The 26,362-nt window shown below is 39.5% G+C and overlaps 1 protein-coding gene across 1 annotated transcript in view; it reads left to right on the top strand.

The window, feature by feature from the left end:
- Window positions 1-26,362, top strand: part of LOC126109866 (pre-mRNA-processing factor 40 homolog B) — a 176,646-nt gene that overhangs the window by 5,293 nt on the left and 144,991 nt on the right. The window lies entirely within an intron of this gene.

Raw genomic sequence — 26,362 nt, 5'->3', positions numbered from 1 at the left:
CCGTCAGTTACATTGGGGAGCATTCTCCAACTCCTTCAACCTGGTATTTTTATTTATGCAAGTTCTGATACTCCTCCTTTCAGTTTGGAGGTGCTGATCAGTACTTTCATTTTTAATTTGGGACAGTGTTAGCAAGCATAAGTGGCTTCCAGGAGAGGTACTGTTTTATAAATTTGGATCATAGTGTCTTTTGACAAGCACTTCTTGTGGTACAGTCATCATGTTAGAAATTGAGCTTCTCTCATTCTGTTGGTTCTGTTTATCTACATTTCTACCTCATGTTATGTCTCAAGTTCTGCTTTATGATTTCTCAAAGAAGTTTAAACTGTAGAGGTATGTTGATTTTGTAACTGCTTATGAAGGCTTCACTTATAAGGGTTTCAAGGGAATAATGTCAGTTTTCTTGAAAGATACTCTTACCTGATTATAACGAAGAAAATGTGTATTTTCTTCTACATTGGAGAATCATGGCCAAGTTCTAATGTATTGGGTTACCCAGAATATATTGAATGACCTGTTGTAAAGGAGGAGACAGAAAAGACAGATTAACACTTTATTAATTTTGATACAGGCTCAAGACTTGTAAGTTAATTAGTAAAATTTGTTCTTACGGTGTATCCAGTCAGACATTGAATAAACACTTTGATACTATCTAGCAAGGTTACCTTGGATTCCAAATAAGAATTTGAAGGGTAAAGTTAACCATCAAGGTGAGTCAAAAATTGTAATTGGATGGTTTTATAGACTATCTGGTTCAGGAGCTGTTGTGGTAGAGCCCTTCAGAGAAAAGTTGTAGAAGATCAAATTAATACTTTCCTGAATAGGAAAATCTTCTGCAGCCAAGATTGCTTGGTATTTTAAATTTTTTTTTTTTCACAATGAAAAGTCTCAATAGAATCTTCCTATCATCATCAGATCTACAATGTACCAAAAGTAAAACCATTACAAAGATAATTTCTTATTAACATGCACACATTCAGCCAATACAATGAGAACAATTTCCACTCATAGGAAGCAATACCATGTTGGCTTGTCAGACATGTAAAAATGGACATTAAAAATATCAGCTGCATGCTCAGCAGTGGAGGTGAATGTATAGAAAGCGCAGTCATGGCCCAAGAACATCACAGGAAAAACTGAGGAGGCAAGCAACCGACAGCAGAGTGAGTTACTAAATGAACGATCAACAGGTGGCGCATGTGTACACATATCGATACTTATCAGTCCTACAGAAATGCACTGGAGAATCATTAATTGATGTTCTTACAAAATCTACACTGGAGAATCATTACACCATGGGGTGCAAATATACCACATGATGCAATGAGTATTTGAAATCCACATAGATACTAACTTACGGCAGATACTGCCAGTTCTAGTGTGCATAGACAGGACACACACTATGCTTATACGGTACACCATGATTCGTGCTTGTCAGTAATATATCAGTGATCATAAGGCTGCTATAGCAACTATGACTATAGATGTTACAAGGAATGTTAAGAAAGGTTGGAAAATATTTTTGCTTGCCAAAAGTGACAGGACACAAATTGCAGAGTAATGGAGTAATCAACACCAAGTATTCAGTACTGAGGAAGAATATGTGGAGCACAAATGGAAAAAATTCGAGTGTCGTTAATAGGGCTTAAACCAGTATGTTCCAAGTAAAGCCTCAAAGGATGGGAAAGATCCACCATTGTTTAATAGCTGTGTCAGAAAACTGCTACATAAACAAAGAGAGATTCAGCACAGATTCAAGAGAGGTAAAAATCTAGCATACAAACAAAAGCTGACTGAAGCAAAAATGAGCATAAGGAGAGAAGTGTTCAGTGTCTTTGAAAGAAAAATTTTGTCAACCTATTCGACTAAAAACACTAAGAAATTTTGATCTTATGTAAAATCGGTAAGTGGTTTGAAACCATCTGTTCAGTCACTGAGTGACCATAGAGGCACCAAAATGGAAGGTAACAGAGAGAAGGCAAAAATACTGACTTCGGCCTTCCAAAATTGTTTTATCGTGAAACATCATAGTATGATCCCTCATTTCAATCATCGTACAAATGTTGAAATGAGAGATAGAGAGAGAGAGTTGGTACCGGAATAGGAAAGCAACTAAAATTGCTTAGTAGTGGAAAGGCTTCAGTACCAGTTGAGATACCTGTAGGATTCTATAAAAAACATTGCATTGAAACAAGCGTTCAGTTCATAGTGCTGTGGAATGTGGGGGAAAAAACCGAAATGGGCATTCATAAGAAGAAGAACAACACCAAAAATTCAACAGGAGCGTAATATGTAAGAAGTTGTCCACGCAACCTGCCACTGATGATGCCTTGCAGAAAATAAAGGCGAAACGCGTATGGCACTAAAATAGTGTTTTATTCAATTGCTGTCAGACGGTCCATAAGTAAAAATTATCAGTATACCGTGATTCTATAAAGTTTATGCAAGAGAGCTTGCTCTGCTTCTAGCTGCAGTTTATTGTAGTTCGCTGGAGTTACGAAGTGTACCTAGTGACTGTAAAAAGCACTTGTGCCAGTCATTGATGAATGTCCATTCCCTACATTCATTCCTCTATCAAGAAATATGCTATACCCCTTAGCTCTTCTTTTCAAATGTCCAGTTCTCTGTTTTCAGCATTATGAAATGCACTCGACAGTCAATGTGTGCGTGTGCTCACTCTTGTCATCACATAGCTGTGCACTAATGTCCCACTAAAGCTGTATTTGTGACCTCAGTACTCTTATAGGGATCACACCTTCCTCTGTAGGCAATGGCATTATGATCCCTTTCAGCAGTTTTCATTCTAGCTTTTCTTTTTTACATTCCATGTATGTTTGTATACATTTGATTTCACCTGCCATTTTATTAAAGTTGCTGGTCAAATTTGATGTCCGGTATCAGTATGTTAAGTCACTCATTCAATGAAAGTAAAATTCTGGTTACCAATCTGACAAGAAAATGTTTGAAGTTTTGCTTTTACATGGTCAACAGAAGGGTCAGAGACAGTGAGCATTCAACACTGATAGTTACCTGTAAGGGAGGGGACACTTTGCCCGTCCTATCCCAGTCTGGAGTACAGATTACACAATTCTCATACACTTCTAGAAATGATTTCCAGTGGTTCCACCAAACTGCTCGTTTAGTGCCGAGATAACAGGTACTAAGATAAGTGATTACAGCATAGAAAATAAAATAAATTTGTTCAACAGAGGAATGGCAACTAGGCCTGTTTAAATACTTGTACAGTTACAAATAGACTATGCAAAAGTACTTGCTCTGCTTTTGACAGCAGTTTATCATAGATTTCTGGAGCAACGAAGGATACTAAGTGAATTATCATCAGTCTGTTGCCCAGTGCAAACCCCCCAAGCGAATGGAAAAAGGTACAGGCAACTTCTATTACATAAGAATAGAAAAAGAATTACACACCTGTAGCCTTGATGTTGGTTTCCAGTAGATGTCGTGAGGATATTCTAAGGTTGAACATAATAAATTTCCTTCTGACAGAAAAGCTTCTTTCCACAAAAGGGCAAGGATTAGAAAGCATTGCTGATATGAAACTCAGCTCGCCCTTTTCTCACATGATATCCTGTGAATCATGGATGAAGAGCATTAGACTCATTTCATATCCATAGATTTCCAGAGTGTGTTTGACACTCTGCCTCACTACAGACTGTTAATGAAGGTCCAATAATATGGGATAGATATGTGAGTGGCTCAAATGCTTTTTGAGTAATATAACCGAGTATGTTGTTCTGGATGGGGCGTGTTTATTAGAGACAAGTATGTTGTCAGAAGAGCCCAGGGAAGATTCATAGGACTACTCTGATTGCCCATGTACGTAAGTGATCTGACGGATAGGCTGAGCAGTAATCGGCAACTGTTTGTTGACGATGCTGTGATGTACAGTAAGGTGTCACCATTGAGTGACTGTAGGAGGATGAAGAATGGCTTGGATTTCGGTGTGGCATGGTGAATTGCAGCTTGCTGTATAAATGCAGAAGAATGTAAGTTAATGGAGATGCGTAGGAAAACAATCCTGTAATGTTCGACTACAGTGTTGGTGGTATATTGCTTGACACAGTCACGTTGATTAAATGCCTACACATAATGTTGCAAAGGTATATCAGACATCCAAATAATGTTAGTAATAGGGAAGATGAACTGTCAGCTTCTCAGTTTTTTAGGAGAATTGAAGGAAAGTATGCCGGCCGAAGTGGCCGAGCGGTTCTAGGCGCTACAGCCTGGAACTGTGCGACTGCTACGGTCGCAGGTTCGAATCCTGCCTCGGGCATGGATGTGTGTGATGTCCTTAGGTTAGTTAGGTTTATGTAGTTCTAAGATCTAGGGGACTGATGACCTCAGAAGTTAAATCCCATAGTGCTCAGAGCCATTTGAACCATTTTGAAGGAAAGTATAATTAATCTGTGGAACAGACTGCTATAGAACACTAGTGCGACCCTTTCTTGAATACTGTTAGGGAGCCCCAACAGGTTGGATTCAAGGATGACGTAGAAGCAATTAATGGGCTAGATTTATTACTGGTAGCTTCGATCAGCACATAAGTATTACTTAGATGTTTTGTGGACTCAAATGGGAATCCAGTGAGGAAAGAAGACTTTCATTCCATTAAATGCTGAACATTGAGAACATTAGACAACTGCCATTTAAGTGTGACTAGAACGATTCTACTGTCACTGATGTAAGAACCATGACGACAGGATAAGAGAAATTTGGGCTCATGTGGAGGCTTACAGGCAGTCATTTTTCCCTTATTCTGTGTGCAAGTGGAACGAGAAAGTAAATGACAATGCTAAAGAGCATCGAAAGCGACAGCTTGAGAGGGATAGGTCAGTTTTCCCACTCCTCGTCTTCCATCCATTTCTAAGTGCCAGTGAGAAGCCTTTGGTGTAGTCCGGCTTAGTCTGTGACTCTAAGCTCACAGTACTGCTACAGTGCCATTGCCACCATGGGTGCCATCCAGGTAGTGCCGTTAACAGGGTTTATGTGGCAGTACTCCATTTGTACAGAAACCAGACAGCTGTTATGAGTCGAGAGGCTTGAAAGTGAAGCAGTGACTGAAAAGAAAGTGAGATAGAGGTGTAGCGTATCCACGATGTTGTTCAGTTTGTACATTGAGGGAGTAGTAAAGGAAACTGAAGAACAGAAAAACTTCAAGTAGGATTTAAAGTTCAGGAAGAAGAAATAAAAACTTTGAGGTTTGCCAATAGCATTGTAATTCTGTCAAGTTGGTAAAGGACTTAGAAGAGCAGTTGAATGGAATGGTCACTCTCTAGAAAGGAAGATTTAGAATTAACATTAACCCTTTGGTAGGTGCGCCTTTCATAGTTTTATGAGTGGGCGCATTGCGGCTTTTACACTGCAATTAGTATCACATTTTTAACCTGAGGGAAAAAAATCTTTATATAATTGCCAGTTGCATTTTATTGGAGAAAACATAATGTAACATTACATGGCTCTATAAAAATAATCTTTTATTTATTTGTTGCCTTCACAATTGTCTATTATTGGCATTGTAATTTGTAACAAGTCTATATCCTTTATTGCCTTCATGGTTCTTTTAATTATATCACATAACTGCACTGAATCACATGAAAAGAAAGTAACAAGGAAACACATTATGAAATGGAGCATTCATAAACTCCCACTCCTGTTTATGATTGTGAATAAATTAGTCAACTTCCATCTGCAGCTCACTTTCACATCGCACACATTTGGTATCTATGACACTATGCTTATTGCATACATTTTTCTTGCATTTCATACATACTGTTGTGGTTGTGTTGTTTTTACGCCTGCCACATACGTAACAAATTCAAGGTTTTGTTGGCTTCTTGGTCTTCTCTTCTTTGTGCCTATACTTGGTGAAGAAGGCGCGAATATGGTTGGGAAGTGTCTCAAGTAACGCTCGTTGATTAAAATGTTCTTCCATTAGGTCCAGAGCAAGATGTTTCAAAAAAATTCGTCTTCTTTCTTTATTATCAGGATTGTTGAATTAGGAAATAATATTTGCATTTATCCCAGCAATATCTAGATGTCTGTAGAAAAGTGCAAGTGGCCATCGTCGGGTTATTCTGGAAGTACTGTAGGATGAGCACATATGATCTACAGCGCGTACTACTCCTTTGGTAACATTGTAGTCCAAATTCTCTCTCGCTTTTTTAATCTCTTGATCTATTTCATTTGTGCTGTGCATTGTCGATAAAAAAATCACAGCTTTGTTCTTTTTAGGAATAGTCGCGACCATACAAAAATCGTCATGAAAACCGAAGAGACATGACTGGACTTCTCGAGTTTTATTTGCTTGGAATTCTTGAGGTAGTTCCTTCCCTTTTTTTCCCCATGGTTCCCAAGAAAGTCAAACCTTTGCCGAGGAGATTTTCAGCCAGTGGGTAGCTACTGTAGTAATTGTCAGTTGTGAGATTTCTGTTTGTTTTCTCAGTTAGTGTCGCAAAACTTTGCACAATGTCATCAGCTTGTTAGACTTCAGGTAGGGGTCCTGGCATCTGCTTGCCACAGTAAATTTCAAAGTGCGGGGTGTAAAATCACACAAAGCGTAAATCTTGATCCCATACTTTGCAGGCTTATTAGGGATATACTGTACAAATCCGCAGCGTCATCTGGAAGGATGCAACATTTTGTCAATAATGACAAACTTGCTGGCATTGTAGTGAGCAAGGCAGTTGTTGACAAACTCTTGATGGAAGTCCTGAATACGTGCTAGTTTGTCACTTTGTTTCCTTTCATTCTGAGTACCCAGGTCATCAAACCTAAGAGTTCGAAGCAGAAAGCGAAAGTGATTATAGTTGAAGAGAGCTTGTAAAATAATCATTCCTGTACCAACTGCATCCCACAGTTTACAGCAATTCGTGTGTCCTCCTTCTTTACACGTATTAGATATAATGCACCTAAAAGAGTCTTTATCTGTGGTTTTGTGGTGTCTCTGCAGTCTTATTCTCTTGAATACTGAACTTCAGCTCTTTTACTATTATGGATGTATCGGTTTGTATTTTCCACAAAGTTGTCAATCATCCCATCAGTAATAAATAGGTAAAATGCATCAGTTTCTTTTTCCATAATTTCAGCACTTGCTTTTGGACGTGGCCTGCCCTCGGCCTTGGTTTTAGAAGAAGAAGGAAGCGTTTCACGTTTCCAGATAGTTTCTTTATCTTTTCCTACTAAAATCAGTAATCATCTGTTTGTTTTCTCTCCTCTTCAACCAGATGGTCACCTGTTTTCTCTGTTGATTGTTCAGAGTCACCGCTATGGTTTTCTTCTTCAATAACTTACCCTTCTGACTCAGATTCACATGAATCTGATAATTCTTGTAATTCTTCTTCTGACAATTCTCGCAATACTTTCTCGTAGTCTTCAGGACATACAATTAGACGGTGAATGTCAAGTCCCTTCTTTTTCTCCATTTCCATGCTTTTATGAGACCTAATGAAATTCATGTTTTTATAAAAGTAATACATTGTAGCAAATCAATATCCGAGATTTTAAAAAGTAATGAAAATTGCATATGGGAACTTTGATTTTATTTGAATGTCTATTATATACTAATATAAAAGAAAGATTGCCTTGAGGCAAAAGAAAAACACAAGTATAGAAAATACTTACATCACAAGGCACGTAGCAGCAAACACCTCGCAAACGCAACCTTATGTGGCAAACAACAATTGCAACCAAACTGCTGAAAGCATGAATCGCGCAAATGTAATAAGTGGTGACATATGTGAGAATAACAAATACGAATCTGGACTTGGACGCAACTGTAACGCTATCTGTGATACTAACAGAAAACTAAATCTTGGGGCTAACTGCCGCAGGCGCGCCCACCGGAGGGTTAATAAAAGCAAAACAAGGAATAGTGAATGTAGTAGAATTAAATCAAGTGGTGCTGAGGAAATTAGCCACAAAAAGTTGTAGAGTTTTCTGTTTGAGTAGCAAAATAACTGATGATACCCAAATTAAAGAGGATATTAAATGTAGACTGGCATTGGTAAGAAACTTGTTTCTGAAGAAGAGAAATTTGTTGATCTCAAACTTAGATGTAAGCATTAGGAAGTATTTTCTGAATGTATCGGGAGATTGTTATTAAAATGCAGCTACTCACAGAGATCCAGAGTGGGCTATAATTATCGTATGGCAGCAAAACTTGGTAGCTATTCTTATGTGGAACTGATTTATGCTGGAAAAAAAATTGTTCCAATTTTGACCATCAGGTCATCATCTCTGGTGCTCATGTTGAAGAAATGGTGTAAGCGGCGGTTAATAATATCAACATTGTGCCTTTCTCACTTGTGTGCCCTGTTCTGCTCACATCCTGTTCCTAACTCATTACATAAGGAAACATTTCTGTACGTCTTCCTTGCATTCACAGTGCCAGATTTGCACCCAGTAGCCAAAATTGGAACTAATTTTTTTCCAGTGTAAATCAGTTCCGCACTAACACATTAGAATATCTACCAAGTTTTGGTGCCATCCAATAATTGCAGCTTACACTGGGCGTCTGTGAGTAGTTTCATTTTAATTATAACTGCCCGGTATGGAGTATGAACAACAACAGGTGCATCAAGTATGGTACTGAAACATGCTTGATAAATATTTTAGACGAGAAGTGAATAGGGGCTTTGAAATGCGCCACTACAGAAGAGTGCTGAATATTAGATGGATGGATTGTGTAACTATTGAGGAGGTACTGAATAGAATTGAAGAGAGAAGAAATTCATGGCACAGTCTGACTAAAATAAGGGATCAGTTGATAGGACACATTCTGAGACATCAAGGGATCAATTTGGTATTGGAGGGAAGTGCGCAGGGTAAAAATTGTGGAGGGAGATCAAGAGATGACAACAGTAAACAAATACAGAAGGATGTAGCTTGCAATAGTTATTTGGAAATGAAGAGGCTTGCACAGGACAGAGTAGCATGGTGACTTGCGTCGCACCAGACTGGAGACGACGACGATGATGATGGCTACTACTAGTACTACTACTACTACTACTACTACTACTACTACTGCACTTTACTCATGCTGGTGCAGGTCTTGCACCTCAGGTATTCATGTATGTCCGTAATGCACAGAAGTGTATGTTTGCAAAGAGGGCAGTGGTTTTCATGGGGTTGTGCTGCATCTGCGAATGAAGATGACTGAGTTTCAATATACACAGAACCAAAAAAGAAACATGAATTTCTTCATGACAAAGACAATGCTAGAATACATGAAATATTATTGGGATCACTGACTGCAAGAGCAAAGGCCTGTGGTGTTCAACTACAAACCGTGCAGAGAATAATTGCTGAAACACAGGCAATGGAAATCTGTGCTCAAGAAATGAAGTTTCAATCTCTGTGAAAAGATATTAGTGGTAGAAGAACAGTCACGAGTTAGGTTTTTAAGGAAGACATTGTTCATTGTACTGCCGTAATTATATAACACTAGTGAGTATCGTACGAGGCAAAAGGTAGGAGACGTTTTGAACAACAAGGTAGCTTGCACAGGGGGCCACTGTTTGAGTGGGTGAATTCTGATGTTATTGGGTTATAGGAACAAAAAAATGCAACAATGAAAGATGTGTTCTAATTAAGAAAGCCAATATTGAAGCAGCTTGGGCTACTTTTATGCAATAATGTGTATCATCAGGAAAGGAAATCGTGTCACCTAATTTTTATCTTGATGAGACCTGGCTCAATCAGAATCACGCCAAAAAGCACGTCTGGCAGGACTCGAAATGCAGCAGTGGGTTGAAAGTGGCACAAATCAAAAGAAACTGCAGGACTGTCTGAATATGGCTTTTTCAGAAGTGCAAAGCTAATATTTGTGTACTGAAATCCTGTGATTATCATGAAGCAATGAGTAGTGACGTATTTAAACACTTGGTTTTATTTTTATTTTTTATTATGTGGTTTAGAAGAGGGTTGTGTAATAGTCATGGAAAATGCCTGTTATCAATTGAGAAAAAAGGAGGAAGTTCCTAATTCAAGTACAGGGAAGGAAGGGAATGCACAGTGGGTAAAGAGAAAAGATTTCAGATCATCATACAAAAGTGTTGATGTTGGAAGAATTCATGTGCCACAAGCATCTTTATAATAAAAATGAAATTAACGGTTTAGCAACAGAAATGGACCACAGGTTGTTTGTCTGGCTCATCATCACTGCTAATACAACACTATAGAAACTGTGTTGGCCCTACTGAAAAGTAAGGTTGCATCCAGAAACTGCACATTCAGAATTAAAGAAGTGCAGAAATTAATTTGGGGAAGCAATTGATGATGTCACAATGCAAGACTGGGTTAAGTGCATACACCACTCTGAAATTCTGCAAGAAAACTCCTTTCTGAAGGAAGACATTTGAGAAGAGTTAGTTGAAAACACTGTAATTGCTTCTGATGACTTGTCAGACCGTGGGTCTTCAGAACAGGGCAGTTAAAGAGCAGTAAATTGCATTAAATGTTGTGCTTTCTGTTCCATTCTCTTCGCAAAGCTGTGAATGCTGTCGTCTCTCTCAGTTCTCTTTTGCTGTTGTCTTTCCTTTCCAACCTCCTCTCCCCTCCCCCACCCATTCTAAAAATGTATACCTAGTAGAATGCCTAACATTGCTGGTATGTTTACCAGTTTTGCTTGTGCAGAGTAGCAGACCCATGTCTTCTGCTTTGTACTGAGGTTAAAACTAATGTGAGAGTTGAGAGATGCTTAAATCTTTACTTTGTTAAAACCGAAGTAGCTTTGTAATTTAAGAGGTGAGCTATAATGATGTATTTAGCTTTAGTTAGCTGTAATATACTTCTAAAAACATGAGAATACATCAGTTTGGAAGGTTGAGTGGCTACAGTTTCACGAAAGTATTTACAAAGTATTTTCTCGGTGTATGGTTTTGATGCCATAACAGACTGCCTGAAATAAGTCAATGTCCCCTGCCTATTCTAAAATAATTATTACAGTGTGCTATTTGCCAATTTTGGGTATCATATTTTCAAATGAGGAGCATACAGACAGCATTGTGTGATGGCATAGTTTGACGGGATCGGCTCAATATGCGTGGGTCAGAGGCTTCCAACTTATGGCAGCCGCCAAGGTGTGTAGTGAGAGTGCGAGTAGGAGGAAGCATGCAGAAAAGGTGGAGAGAGTTCCTACCTTCTATGCTTAACCCATCCAGCCCACACGTTCGTACTGCCTACTATAGTAGTGATATCCTCAGCACCACCGTATTGTGGCCTGTGGAGTATGTGTGTAGTTGTAGGTTTGATAAAGATGCAGCTCATTCACAGTTTTAAACAAGGGAATGGTGGAAAGATGCACACAAATACAGTCTCTCTGAATTTGTGGAGTATACTTCATGGTCATCTGTTAAGAACTTTTTGAAAAACAAAAATCTCCTCTTGAGAAATCGATGGAGGTCTTGTAAAATGTGGTCCGCAGTACTAGTCCGTGCAGCGCAAAGGTCGATGTTGTGTTCTTCGACTTCTGGAAAGCATTTGCTTCAGTTCTACACTGTTGCCTGAGGAACATGGTATGAAGTACTATCTTCATAGTTTTCATACTACATAATATTTCAGTCTACATTTATTGGTTGTGCTATGCAGGGCATGACAGACAGATGAGTAGTTTGTGGCAGTGCTCCTCTGTTGAGGATACCAGAGTGAACACTGTTGCTGCCCCCCCCCCCCCCAATCCCCTCCCTCCCCTCCCTCACTGTCTCTTGGGTCTAAACATGACAGTGTTGCCAACCTGGCCAGGTAAACGATTTGCTGTGGCAGCTAGTACAGAGACATTGTTGTTTAGGTGTTAGTACTTTAGGAATGTTTGATTGCGATGTTGCAATTTTAACTCACTGAAATGATTTAAAATGTCATTGTTCCTAAGTGTCTGCCACATTGAATAAAATTTGTCAGTATTTGTGAACTTCTACAGCATGGTCATTATCGAGTATTGTATACATATGATAGTTCATATGTACGCTAATAGCAGACCATAAATGCAGTAATGTATAGTGTGTCCCAGGAGGAATGATCAGTATTCAGGACCAATTGTTCGAAGAAAAAAAACCTGAGGTAAACATGGGTTCTAAAATGCATACCTTAAGAGATATAAAAACTTGTTCAGTAAAAGACATGGGTTTCACAGTAGTGTGGATGAGCAAGTGCTTTTGTGAGAGAGGACTGTATCGTAACCATTAAGCTATACAGCCATTCTGTATAATGTTATTTTTTTAAAGCTGTAGAACATCTTGGAAATTTTCAAAATTTAGTTTCGTTGATTACTCACATATGAGGGTCCACCAGAGTGAATGGCTGCAAGTTGTGCTACTTGGGATTTTAACCTATACCACGGTATAGAGGGTTTCAAAAAATTGATCCCACCACTGAGGTCCTCTTCTTGAGATGAGTGATATAGATAGTTGCAGATCTCCAGTGATACTTCCTGTCTAAACTGATAAAATAGTGTCTCTGACAACACTGGTGGAACTGTAGGTCTTATTTTGTGCACTGCAGTTGTCCTCATCCTATTTTTCTTCCACCGCTTGCTTTTTGTTATGTTGCGAGCTATAAATTACGAAGAGACAGGATGAGGGAGCGACCATTCCCCCTTTGCCCCACCCACTCTGCTCGCTCTCACCGGAGGTGGATCCCTTTCATTCTGGAGCAAGTGACCTGTCTCGCTTTTTAATTTTCTCGAGCAAATTTTTCTTTCGAAACAATTACTCGTGTATCTCCTTATTGTTATGTCATCCTTTTCCTAATTATATTAAATTAAATGAAAACAGAGAAGATCAACAAAGATGTGATGACACAAAAACTGTGTACAGAAAACCACTGTTGTATGATTACACTATTCATGACAAAACTCTGGAAATGGTAACCACTGTAAAATACATAGGTGTAATGTATAGTGGAATTACCACAAAACAAACAGTAGAAAAACCGAGTGCTAGGTTAAGGTTCATAGAAATAGTCTTGAGGAAGTGTAATTGATTGCAAACCACTTGTTTGACCTATTCTCAAGTATTGCCCAGCAGATTGCCATAATGAATTAGTAGATAAAATATACAGAACCCAATGAAGACTAGTGTGTTTATCACAAGATCATTTAGTTGACACGAGCATTTTGGGGATGCTCAATAAACTATAATGGCAGACGCTGTAACAGAAATGTTGTGGGCCTCAGAGAGGTTTGCTACTGAAATTCCGTGAGAGGACATTCTGGGAACAGTGAGGTAACACAAAACTTCCTCCCAAATACATCTCACAAAGTGCCCATAACGGAAAAATCTGAGAAATTAGAGCTAATGTGGAGAGTTACCGAAAATCGTTCTTCCTGTGCACCATCCTGGAAAGGGAAAGGGCAATTTGAATAGGTAGTGGTACCCTCTACTACACATCATAAGGTGGCTCTCTCAATATTGGGGTGGATATAGACACAAAATGCTATAATTGAAGTTTATTCAGAAATGCTGAATCTGCATTGTATTTAAAGTCATGGCAAATAATATTTTCTGTTGTTGCATTCCACTGAATTCATCCTTATTTTTTCAAATTGAGAGGTGATCAGAATATGTGAATAATTTAATTATTAAGTATGAACGAGGTAACAAGCATACATGGAATTTCTTTCAATCTCTGTCAAAATACTGTTCTTGGCTAGCAACACACTTATCCCAACATTGAATCCATGACTGTTAGCTTCTTCTGGAAGGATGTTCAGCTGCTCTCTTGTCCCCCTTTAAATGTCAGGAATGGTATCCAGTTTTAATTGTTGGAAAGAGTCAGAAGTCATATGGTGCTAAATCTGATGAGTAAGGCAGATGTGGACAGACAGGAGTACTTTTTCCAGCCAAAAAGTCATGAATGAAAATTGAGCTGTGGCATGGCATGTTGTCAAGATGGAGAAGGAAGCAATTGAGCCATTTTTCTGGTCTGTTTTTCATATATGCTTTCACAAACATCGCGGTACACCCCTGTAAAATTCGGTGTTTGCAGTTGTTCCCCTTGAAACAAACTCTGATCACATTATGCCCTCAATATCAGAAAAAAAAAACATGAACCATGGACCTCGCTGTTGGTGGGGAGGCTTGCGTACCTCAGTGATACAGATGGCCGTACCGTAGGTGCAACCACAATGGAGGGGTATCTGTTGAGAGGCCAGACAAACGTGTGGCTTCTGAAGAGGGGCAGCAGCCTTTTCAGTTGTTGCAGGGGCAACAGTCTGGATGATTGACTGATCTGACCTTATAACACTAACCAACACGGCCTTGCTGTGCTGGTACTGCGAACGGCTGAAAGCAAGGGGAAACTACAGCCGTCATTTTTCCCGAGGGCATGCAGCTTTACTGTATGGTTATTCAATCTGTATATTGAGCAAGCAGTAAAGGAAACAAAAGAAAAATTCGGAGTATGTATTAAAATCCATGTAGAAGAAATAAAAACTTTGAGGTTCGCTGATGACATTGCAATTCTGTCAGAGACAGCAAAGGATTTGGAAGAGCAGTAGAACGGAATGGACAGTGTTTTGAAAGGAGGATATAAGATGCACATCAACAAAAGCATAATGGAATGTAGTCGAATTAAGTTGGGTGATGCTGAGGGAATTAGATTAGGAAATGAGACACTTAAAGTAGTAAAGGAGTTTTGCTATTTGGGGAGCAAAATAACTGACGATGGTCGGAGTAGAGAGGATATAAAATGTAGACTGGCAATGGCAAGGAAAGTGTTTATGAAGAAGAGAAATTTGTTAATATCGAGTATAGATTTAAGTGTCAGGAAGTCATTTCTGAAAGTATTTGTATGGAGTGTGGCCATGTATGGAAGTGAAACATGGACGATAAATAGTTTGGACAAGAAGAGAATAGAAGCTTTCGAAATGTGGTGCTACAGAAGAAGAATGCTGAAGATTAGATGGGTAGATCACATAACTAATGAGGAGGTATTGAATAAAATTGGGGAGAAGAGGAGTTTGTGGCACAACTTGACAAGAAGGGACCGGTTGGTGGGACATGTTCTGAGGCATCAAGGGATCACAAATTTAGCATTGGAGGTCAGCGTGGAGGGTAAAAATCGTAGCGGGAGACCAAGAGATGAATGCACTAAGCAGATTCAGAAGAATGTAGGTTGCCGTAAGTACTGGGAGATGAAGGAGCTTGCACAGGATAGAGTAGCATGGAGAGCTGCATCAAACCAGTCTCAGGACTGAAGACCACAACAACAACAACAACAACAACAGAAAAAAAATTTAGCATGACTTTGATATTCAATTTTGCATTTTTAGGCTGAGGAAATTCACTGGGTTTTCACTGGGAATTCTGATTTTTTGGTCTCTGGGTCATACCCATAGACCAGAGTTTCATCTCTCATTACAGTTCTGGACATGAACTCCAGATCTGAATGAAGATGATCCTTAAACTCCATCCACATATACACGATTTTCCTTCTGTCCGTCACTCGTAGGTCTGGGAACAAATTTTGCTCATCTCACTTGCAGATTATTGGCTAAAATGCTTTGCATGGACCCGAATGAGATCCTAAGTTCTTCAGTTAACTCTCCAATAGTCATTTGCCTGTTTGAACGAACTATTTTGCCATTTGATGCATGTTTTGTTCTGTTTTTGATATTAATGGATGTCCTGAATGTTGCTCATCTCATACTGACTCATTTCCGCTTTTAAATCGCTCATACCAATTGTAAGCAGTCTTCAGAGTTACAGCATTTTTGCCATACACCAATTTCAGTGTTCCATGAGCTTCTTTGGCACTGTTTTGCAACTTGGAACAGAACTTAATGTTCACGCATTGTTCAAAATGCACGACAGGCATAACCTCATGCAAGAATCTCTGGACACTGACTGGCAAGTCAAAATGTGTTCCAACTTGATGCTGCCTGTCTCAGTATATCAGGCTGTCAGAAAAATTAATCAAATGATTGTAGTGCCAGCAGTTGCTGCTGAAAGGTTCATTCACCATAGTTTTTCACCACACACCTCATATTTCTGTTCAGTTTAGTGAATCTAATTCAAATGAAATATATAGCCATGTGACAGGATAAGCTGTAGTCTTCAACCAAATTTGTTCCCCTGTGGTTGCTGTTCCCACATCCACCGGGCAAAATTCTCTGACAGTAGTGTTCGGAAGTTGTAGAAATGAATATCACACTTGAAGATGTGCACAGATAGCTGCTCGTCGAAAGCAGGACATCCAGGCTGTGGCAAATTTTCATTTACCTCAACATATTCTTACTTTTACTACTGGTAATGTACTCCAGTTGTAGCCTTTGTTAATTTCTTTTTGTCTTCATGCCATGCTTCTGTTTCCAGTTTCATCTCTCGTTTCATTCTGTTTATGAGCTGCATCTCATTGTCTGCTCTGGAATTTGAAACTTGGCTGTGAAATGTTGCTCAGTATGTCAATGGACAGGCCAGACTACAGATTGGAGGTCTCGGTATGGATCACTGTTTAGTCCAAAGGTTTTTTTTATGTGTCTCTTTATTGCCTCTTTTATCCCTTACAGTGTTTTGTTAATTTGGAAGTTTCATATTGCAGGACAGTTCAGTCCTCATTAAACTAGAGTTGCTCCTGTAACCGGCTGGGTAAGTTCAAATGCCAAGGAAAGGCGACAGTATACCACATCCCTGATAGGACCGTGCCTAATTATGCATTGTGGTGTTTGATCTAACCTTTGAACTAATGTAATGCCAGCATTGCAGCTGAAGAGCAGCTACTTGTGCTAATTAATAAAATGAAGCTAACTGGTTAAAAGGACCTTATACCTCTTTCACTTGGCAGTGCTCTGCAAATTGATTCAAATGTATCGGTAGATATCTGTCTGGAGTTTACACCAGCTTAAGGGATGTTGTATAACTGTAATTAAGAAAAATTCTGTTGGTTTTGTAAATAAGAAAAATATTGTTGAGCTAGTCCAAAATTACGGCTGCCGCAGTGATTCTGTACAAACCCCAAGGCAGTTCTTTAGTGTAGCGTAGTGTGGTGTGGTGTGACATTTTGACAACGACGACTCCTGGGCAGTGTGCCCCCCTCTAGACCTTTCCACATGTTATGGTCTTAAGCTTCTCAAAGACATGTTACTGTTGCACTTTTTTTAAATCTCATATACCCGTCATATATTAGATCTTTGATGAATGGAATCATCAAACTACCAAAAGCTGTTGTAATGAATATTTGTTTACAGACAAATAAGTTTTGGTTAAGCAACCATCTTTGTCACAGGCTAACACTACATCAAGTTTAAGGAAGATTCTGTGTGTGAAATACTTCGTTGTTTTATACCTCAGTCAAACTAACAAAGTGATTGACAGTTGAGCCCAGGAGTGGGTGACATTTTGGGTTTACATTTGTTGGCACTCAGTGAAGCTGCATCAGCAGCAGATGTGGATTTCTGTTCTGGATATGGAACACTCACTGTCCCTTAACATGTAGTATTCAATTTGCAAAACAGAATGTTAACAGTTTTAGCACTTTCCTGCACCTTTCACAGATAGATTAGGGCATTCTATCACATAAAATGAACATGCTGCGCAGAGAAACTGTGCAGACAATGAAAATGAATCACAATTGTTACATTTCCAAGTGCAAATGTTGCCTGCAACAAACTATGGCAACTGGCACGTAAGGAAACAGAGTGCTATGACAAAAGTTAACAGAATAGAAGGCGTGACAGATCATTTGCAGATTACTGTTGCTGTGGTAGCTGTCCTGTAAACAAATAACTGTCAGTCACTTTGTTATTCTGATCTGGGTATAGTTGTAGAATTTGTCACATAAAGGTGCATCAATTATGTTGTGTATTTTCCATCAATCAACGAGTACAATCGTCGACAGTCCACAACAGTGTTAGGCATACTGTGATACCAAAGTTGTCATAAACTAAAAGGTCAATGTGTAATGCTGCATAGCAGAAAGGACGCCAAGTTAATAGAGTGCAGTATGATGATAAAGTAGCCATCCATCGTAAGTGGAAAGTTTATAGATCTGTCATCCACGTAGTGGCTCTTTACATCTCAGAATGTTGTGCAGTGACAATAAAACAAGAGCAAGCACTGTGCGAAGCAAAAATGAAAGCATTATGCAGGCCCAAGCACAAGGCTGGTCCACATGAAACGTACATGGAAGGGAGTGGATGGGAGTGACAGCAGTCATCAACAGTTGAGACACACTTGCCTTAAGTGGTATGGGCACATCACTATATGTGACAACTCCTTGGCAAAAGCCACTTTACATATTATAACCTGGGAGGACGTTGACCCTGTGGTTGCCCTGAGAACTGATGTTCAGACAGAGCTGAGTGATGGGTTTACTTGAGCATGCACTCAACATTAAGTTGTGTTGGAAAACGACTGAGCATACGGACTCTGCATCAGTAAGCGACATGTGCTAGGAAAGAAGGCATGCCTCCTGACCTTTAGTGGGGCCTCAGTCGGGCAGTAAGTCTCTCCTACTTTGAAACTCCACAGTGGTCTTCTTGCATACTTTGACTAGCAGCTCTGTTTCGTGTGGCATCAAGAATGAATCTCTCACTCGATCACAGAGTGAATATTCTTACAAATGTCACAACAAGTGAACTAATCCCTGCAAGCCATATTTTTGTGTGTGGCAGTAGGTACTTCTGGTATTAACTGTATCCTGTCCTGTTTGTGAATGGTGCACAGAGCGATTGACTGCCAGCAAGTCTGAATTCCCGATTTCCCTCTTCGAGACTATTTTGTGAATTGTATATGACATGTGACTCTTCTTAAAAAATATCTAAGGATTTTAACAGTAAACCATTCCATAATGTTCAACACCACACTTATAGTCTCGCCGCTGGAATTAGGCAAACATCTTCATGATGCTGTCAGACTGCTAAAAGGAACTGTGAGTAAATACACCACTCTTCTTTGGATCTTCTCTATTAATTTTATCCATGAAGGGTCCACACACACAGAGAGAAGTGCTCAAAGAATTGATCAAATGAGGGTTTTGTTGAGCTACCAATATTATAGATGATTTTTATTTTATTTTATTGTTTTGTTATGACTTATAATATCTTGGCATAATATCTGATTTCCCTACAGTTGGGTTTATGTGGTTATGACTATTAGAATATCTTGGCATAGTATCTGATTTTTCTACAGTTGGGGTTATGTGGTCATTCCAAATTCTCACTCCACTAAGTTATTTTCATGTATTTTACCATTGTTATTGCTTCCAGAGATGTACTGTATCGCCAATAAGATTAAACAAGACTGGCTGCTTATGCCTATTAATGTACAATATGTTACATGTAGAGTGCAGTAGTTATGCAGAGATGAAGAGGCTTGCTGCATCCAACCAGTCTTCGGACTGAAGACCACAACATTTGTTTATGTTGAGGGTCAGCTGCAAGTCTCTGAACCTGCAGGTATCCCTGGATTTCATTACTATTTTGTAGCATTGTGCCTTTCCTATTTAACTGCCTCATGGATCTTCTGACACTTCTCACCAAATTGTGAACAATAATGCCCCTGTAATTCAGTGCTGTACTCCTGAAATTACTTACACAACCCATGATTTCGTCCTGTAGAGAATGACGCGTTACTCTCTGTCTGCTAGGAAGTTGTGAATGAAAGCAATTGCAAAGCTAGACAGGTCTGCAAAACTGGGACTCAAATCCAGGCTGTCACCTTTCGCAGAAAAGTTCTTCTTGGCTGAGCTACCATAGTGTAACTTGTTGCGTAATCCTCTGTAGCAGAACCATTCCATAACTTTGTTTTGGATCTTTTTATGTAGAGGGCAGCTGTGAATTGGGCCACAGGGTGTGCCTTGATAAATCAGTCATAAGCATTGCTCATGAAATGGAGGGGTCTGTGTTTGAAACCTGGTGACAAAAAAAGGTAAAGCTGTAATTGGCCAGAAGACTGGTTTACACACCACAGTGCCTTACACTTGGCTTCGTCCTGTTGAAAGTGTTCAACCACGAGTCCAGTTTCTTTTATTTTTTTATTTTTAATTTTATTTATTTATTTATTTATTTATTTATTTTTTGGGAGGGGGGGGAATGGGGGTGGGGTGGGGGGGGAATGTCTGTTTCTCATTTCTTCCTGCCGCCATCTCTCCCAAATGTAGTTTGCATACACGCTCACTTTAATGTACCACACTTGCCTAGCATTTAATAATAATAATAAATAATAATAATAATAATAATAATAGTAATAATAGTATAGTAACATATGGGATGTCTCATAAAAAATTGTCAATATTGAATGATGGGAGGGAATGATAATATGAAGCAAAAAACTTCATATAGACATATTCCCTGTTCTGAAGGGTCTCCGGAATAGAGTAAATTTAATGCAATTTGTTATTTATTTACTGTATTATTCAGTTTACCATTATTGTCTACAGTGTACAACAGGAGTGTAGGTTAACTTAAGAAGAAGAATTTGATATAGAATACTTGTGTTCTATCAAATCGGGAAACTACCTCAAATTTGTCTACAAAACTACTTAACCCATAGCACATGCACTGTAGTGTTTCGAGAATTTAGAGTTATTAAAAAAAAGTACAGAATGACATTAAATGTGTTCTATTTGGAAACCATTTGGGACAAGGCATATGTCAAATTATCACTTCTGTCATGCCACTGAGTATTGACTATCCCTCCTTTGACACACCGTATATAACATGTGACTGTGTAGTTTTTCGCAGCCTGATTATTCCTTGGTAGTCTTCTTGGGTTTGCTGCCAGACATTGAACTCAACAAAAATTGATATTTTGGCTAGCAACCTGTCTGCCACCTTCAGGAAAGAAGTTGCTGCTGCCAAAAATATATCGCACTCTTGGGCTAGCTGCACCAAAGAATATTGTATTTTTATGTGAGATAGTGGAAGGTACAATGTCAGCCATAGAGAAAAACCTTTGTCTTTATTAATGAAATAGACTGCCAGTCGGATTTTAGTGACCTTGTAAGCACTGTTATGAAAATTGAGTGTGATGGCAATTATCAGGGTCTCATCAAATTTCATTCCAAGTCGCTCATTTGAACAACACTCCACTATCACCAGCTTGGAAGGTAAGACACTGAGGACTTCAGCTTTGCAACCGACATGCTTCTGGAGATATATTGACAGTACCTTTATTGTCTGGCCCAATGTAATTAATTATATTTTCAACAATTAATTAATTAATTATATTTTGAACTATTTAAACTCTCTTTATTCCCGGCATTCAATTTGCCACGGAGGTTGAAAGTGAAGCTTTCATTTTTGGATATAAAGGGTTATAAAAAAACGCACCAAACATGCTACTCTGGGTCATTGAATTCACCAGAAACTGACGCATACTGATTGACATCTGCATGCAAAGAGTTGTTACCTGTCATACTGATGCGGTGGTGTCCTTAGTTCTCAGTAAGCAGAGTGTAAGCAGTTTCGAACACAGATAGTCTAACACAGGAACCTACACACTTGGCCTCTGTGTTTAAGGAAAATGTATACTTGGAGAAGCAAATTCATAGGGGTATGGAGGTTGGACATCCCTGGATGGACATGAAGAAGACCTAGATTTGTGCCCTTAACTCCTTATGCTGGGGTCATATCCTTTAAGATTGGAAGAATTTTAAGGAGATTGACACCAAGAGTGTTTTCTGTCCTCCTGCCAGGATTAGGGCACTACTTGGCTCTTGTCAAGGATGATTCGGGACTGAGGAAGCATGGCATAAAAAACAAATTCTGTGTTAAAGTGAAAAGGCTGCACAGTTCAGGCAGATGCATAAAACGTGGCTGTCACATGAAGCTACAACAGTGTGAAAAATTGGTGCTAGTGGAACACTGTTTAAAGGATGTACAAGAGATCCCTATAGCTGCAGTGTCCGGTTTTTGGAATGGTGCTTATAAGGAAGCAACTGAAATTAGATTGGCATACAGTTTGATTAATATAATCAACGGTTTTCGTCTTAGAAGGACAATGTAGTCTGTTCTACTTACATAAGGACATGATGTTCTTTGGTATAGCCAGTCAAAATGTTTGAGGAAAATCTTAGGGTCTGACTTATTGTTGGCACTGGCAGTCTACTAGAGGCGGTGGCACAAACCTTGTCTTCGTGGCAGCACATGCACTGTGTATGGTACAGGAGCCTATACGGGATCATTGTTTCCAGTTTCAGTGTCATTCTCCAGCAGGACTAAGTAGCAGCAATATCCTTCCTGAAGATGGCAGACAGGGGATTGCTGAAATATCGAGTTGTGTTGAATTAAGCATCAGGCAGTAAACCTGGCGAGACTATCAACATGAGTAACATGTTATAATAACTTGCTTTCATTAATACTTACTACATCATTTTAGTCTAATGTACAAAAAATATTTTCACGATTATCCGTATTTTACTTAGCACTATGATTGTGAACCTAGGTCTGCAGATTGTCTATGCAAACATAAAAATGAGGGGAAAGTTGTGTCTTTAAATTGTTGTTTCCACCTCCAGTCAGGGAAGTCAATGTTTGTGTTATTTTTGTTTATTGAAGAGCCTTTTTCTTTCTGTCTTGCCTTACTCAACTTGCTGTGGCTTGCTGGTTGTACCTGTGGACCTTGTAATCTTGTCTGAATTGTTGACAAGAGGTATGGCCTGTGTGTGTGATAGGGCACCTCTGTCAGGCTGAAATGCTTTCTGCTGCTGCTCAGTTCACAAGCCCATCTATTTGGACAGGCACTCACACAAGCAACTCAAAAGTATCCTGTTAGTTTTCTATAAATTCCTACCATTTTTGGCCTGTTATGAGTATAAATATAAAAACGTATGTTAAATGTTATTGTGTATGGGGGCAGGAGCTAGTCATGACACCATGATCCCCCTTCCTCTCCCCCTGTGATTCCTTCTTGGATTCCCAACCAGTGATGGTATGCCTTGCTGTAACCTCTACGCTGGCTTACCCAGCCAGTTATACAAGGACCTATAGTCGAACACGGACTCTGGACCACAGAGCAGCTCGGCATCATTCACATGTGAACAACATTGTCAGGAGTGAAAGAAGTGAGATGAAAGATAAAGGTCATATGAGTGACTGTGAATCGAACTCCAGACCTTTGGATCCTTTGTCTGGCAGCTTAGCCCTGAAGCACTGAGTGACACTTTCCCCTACTAGATTTGGATCTCTCAGGAAGTTTTAGTAGACAACAGACCACAACACTAATGGGAATGACAAGTGGCTATGGTTAAGCCATCCCATAGAGGTGCTAGTCCAGCAATATGCAGGAGATTGTCCGTGGGATTTAGTGAGTAGGAGAGAGCTAGAGCAGTGAGCCCAACAGTGGGGTGTCTGACTCGAGGCTAGTGTTTGTCCAGCATGTGGTTTTTAAAATATCAGGAAGCTTCATTAGGGCTTGCGATCCCATACAAAGTTAAATATTTCTTTTTAACATCTGTGAAAATATGTATAGATTAAAAAAATCTACTCACTGAGTAACAGCAGGACAAAATGCACAAAAGATGTTGAAATGCGTGAGCTTACGAGGCAGTGGTTCCTCCTTCTGGCAGGAGGATTGAAGGGAAAGGAAGAGGGTTGAAGAAAGCCTTACCAGCCCTTTTCCTTCACACCTCTTTGTTTCCCTTCAATCCTTCTACCAGGAGGAGGAGCCACTGGCTCATAAGTTCACACATTTCAATATCTTTTGCGCATTTTGTCCTACTGTCACTCATTGAGTAGATTTTTTTTTGTCTCTACCTGTTAAAGTGAAATGAAGTGATTGTATAGCATTATTGGCTTGCAGAACTCATCTTGGGTTGTCTGGCCACATAGTGTAAATCTTTTTGTCTTTTTATTTGATGCCACTTCAATGACTTGCGCATTTCTGGTGGTGGTGGTGGAGGCGGCGGCGGCGATAACACAACACTCAGTCCCTGAGGAGATAAAATCTCCAGCCCAGCTGGGAATGAAACCCGGGCCACCTGCTTGGCGGCCAGCTGTGCTGACCTGTCATTTATGGTGGAAGACTCCATATTATAATTTCAACCATTGATTAATTTTGTCTGTGGTTGCCAGTAGCTTTCTCTGTCCCTCATAATCATCATCATCTCACTGCTAAGCCAAGTGTGGCTATAACTAAGTTGCTTCCAACTTTCTTGTCCTTCCTCAGCAGTTGTTCATTTATCTGATGCCAACTGGCCCTCTGAAGTGTGAGATCTGTGAGGCTGCCTGTAGGCTACAACAGAGCAATTTCATTTCTGTAGCCTAAGGCCAGCTCATATAAATCCCATTAATTGTCGCTGCTTATGGTCCATATGTCAGTATAAGTATGAGGTACAGATTTTACAGTCTAATTGTATGTGTTTATCGAAATACTCCAGTCCAGAGTACCTGGTATACCGTGCAGTAAACTTCTGAAGCTTTTTATGTTCTGTTTCCAGTCTCTTGATGTATATTGGTTGCGGCAGACAATTATACTGTCAACAACAGTATAAAATCACATCCAACTTTAGGTGTAGTTTTTTAAAATTTTATTCATTCTCTAGAGTGCAGGTCTAAAGGTCTGTGGTTCAGTCTCCAGTTCATCCCAGGACCTTTTTGTCACCTAGCACCTGTTCACCTCTGACAGTGAGTTGTTGTTGGTAAGATGCCCCTTTACTCCACGTCTTCGCAGTCTGTAGGCTGTTAGTCCCCCTGTAATTTGCTAGACAAGTCATTTCAAAGGTCAGGGGAAAGCATCTCCAACGGGGCTGTGCCAAGTACGGTAAAGTAAGTTACAGTGCAAGAATACCGTGAGGAACAACTGTACAGAACTAGAGGTGCCTGTCACAAAGCCTTACAATTGTTCGATTTTAAAATCTGGGTGTTATCTCTCAAATTTCTCCATCCTGTCAGAAGTATATTGAGAATGGAACCTGCAGAGTTGTGCACACCTTCCTTAAAATGCTTAGAGAAGTTTGCCCGAGTGCAAAATGTTTTCTGTTTAGTGTTTTCTGAGTGAATGTTAGAGTTCCTTCCAAATGAGCCTGTATTCTTAACCATAAGCCCATAAAGGGATTGTGTGCACAGTTTTTTTTTTTTTTTTTTTTTTTTTTTTTTTTTTTTTTTTTTTTTGGGGGGGGGGGGGGGTTGTCCTGAGTCTTCTGACTGATTTTATGCAGTCTGTCACAAATTTCTCTCCAGTGGCAACCTTTACATCTTAGTGTAGCACTTGCAATCTATGTCGTTGATTATTTGCTGGATGTATTCCAATCTCGGTCTGTCTCTACAGCTTTTGCGCTTAACACCTCCATCTAGTACCGTGGAAGTCATTTCATGATGTCTTAACAGATGTTCTACCATCCTGTCCCTTCTTCTTCACAGTGTTTTCCACATATTCCTTTCCTTGCTGATTCTGTGGAATATCTCCACATTTCGTATCCTACTAGTCCACCTAATTCTCAACATTCTTTCGTAGCACCACATTTCAGATGCTTCAGTTCTCTTCTATTCCAGTTTTCCCACAGTCCGTCTCACTGCCATACAATACTGTGCTCCAGACGTACGTTCTCAGAAATGTATTCCTTGAATTAAGGCCTGTGTTTGATATTAGTAGACTTCTCGTGGCCAGGAATGCTCTCTTTGCTGGGACTAGATTGCTTTTTATTTCCTCCTTGCTCTGTCCATCAAGGGTTATTTTCGGCCTAGGTAGCACAATTCCTTAACTTCATTTACTTTGTGATCACCAATTCTTATGTCATGTCTCTTGCTGTTCTCATTTTTGCGACTGTTCATTTCTTTCATCTTTCTTAGATTTACTATTAATCCATATTCTGTACTCATTAGACTGTTCATTCCATTCAATTCTTCTACACTTTCACTGACTATAGCTAATCTTAATATTGATATCCTTTCACTCTGCATTTTAATCCCACTCTTGAACCTTTCTTCAATTTCCGTCATTCTTTCTTCTGAACAGGAAGGGTGAAAGACTACGTCCCTGTCTTACACCGTTTTTAATCCGCGTACTTGATTCTTGGTCCTTTTGTAGATTCTTTAAATGGGCCACACATATAAATAAATATTCACACCGTCCCCATGCGCCAAAGAGATCGTAGGAAGGTTGTAATACGTGGAAGTTGCAAGTTTTCATTTTACTGCTGAGCTGCATCCTCTTTTCCTTCTCCCGACGCAGCGAGGCTTTCCATTTTTATATGGAGCTCTTCTGAGATGAAGTAAACACCAAGAGAGAATAGCCACCACAGCCGTATCGGCATTGTTGTACATTATTGGGGAGAAAAGATAAATTACCAAGCTGTACACCAAAACTAAAAGAGATTAACATTCATCCAATGTTCTAGAACTCTACCACAAAGTTCTTAACACACGTGCATCTATGCCTGCACACGTTTCTGAACAGACAATTTTTGATGT

The sequence above is a fragment of the Schistocerca cancellata genome, chromosome 12 (genome assembly GCF_023864275.1).
Source record: "Schistocerca cancellata isolate TAMUIC-IGC-003103 chromosome 12, iqSchCanc2.1, whole genome shotgun sequence".
NCBI lineage: Eukaryota > Metazoa > Arthropoda > Insecta > Orthoptera > Acrididae > Schistocerca > Schistocerca cancellata.
Note: the sequence above shows the minus strand (reverse complement) of the source record. Positions and strands in the feature narration are given on the sequence as shown.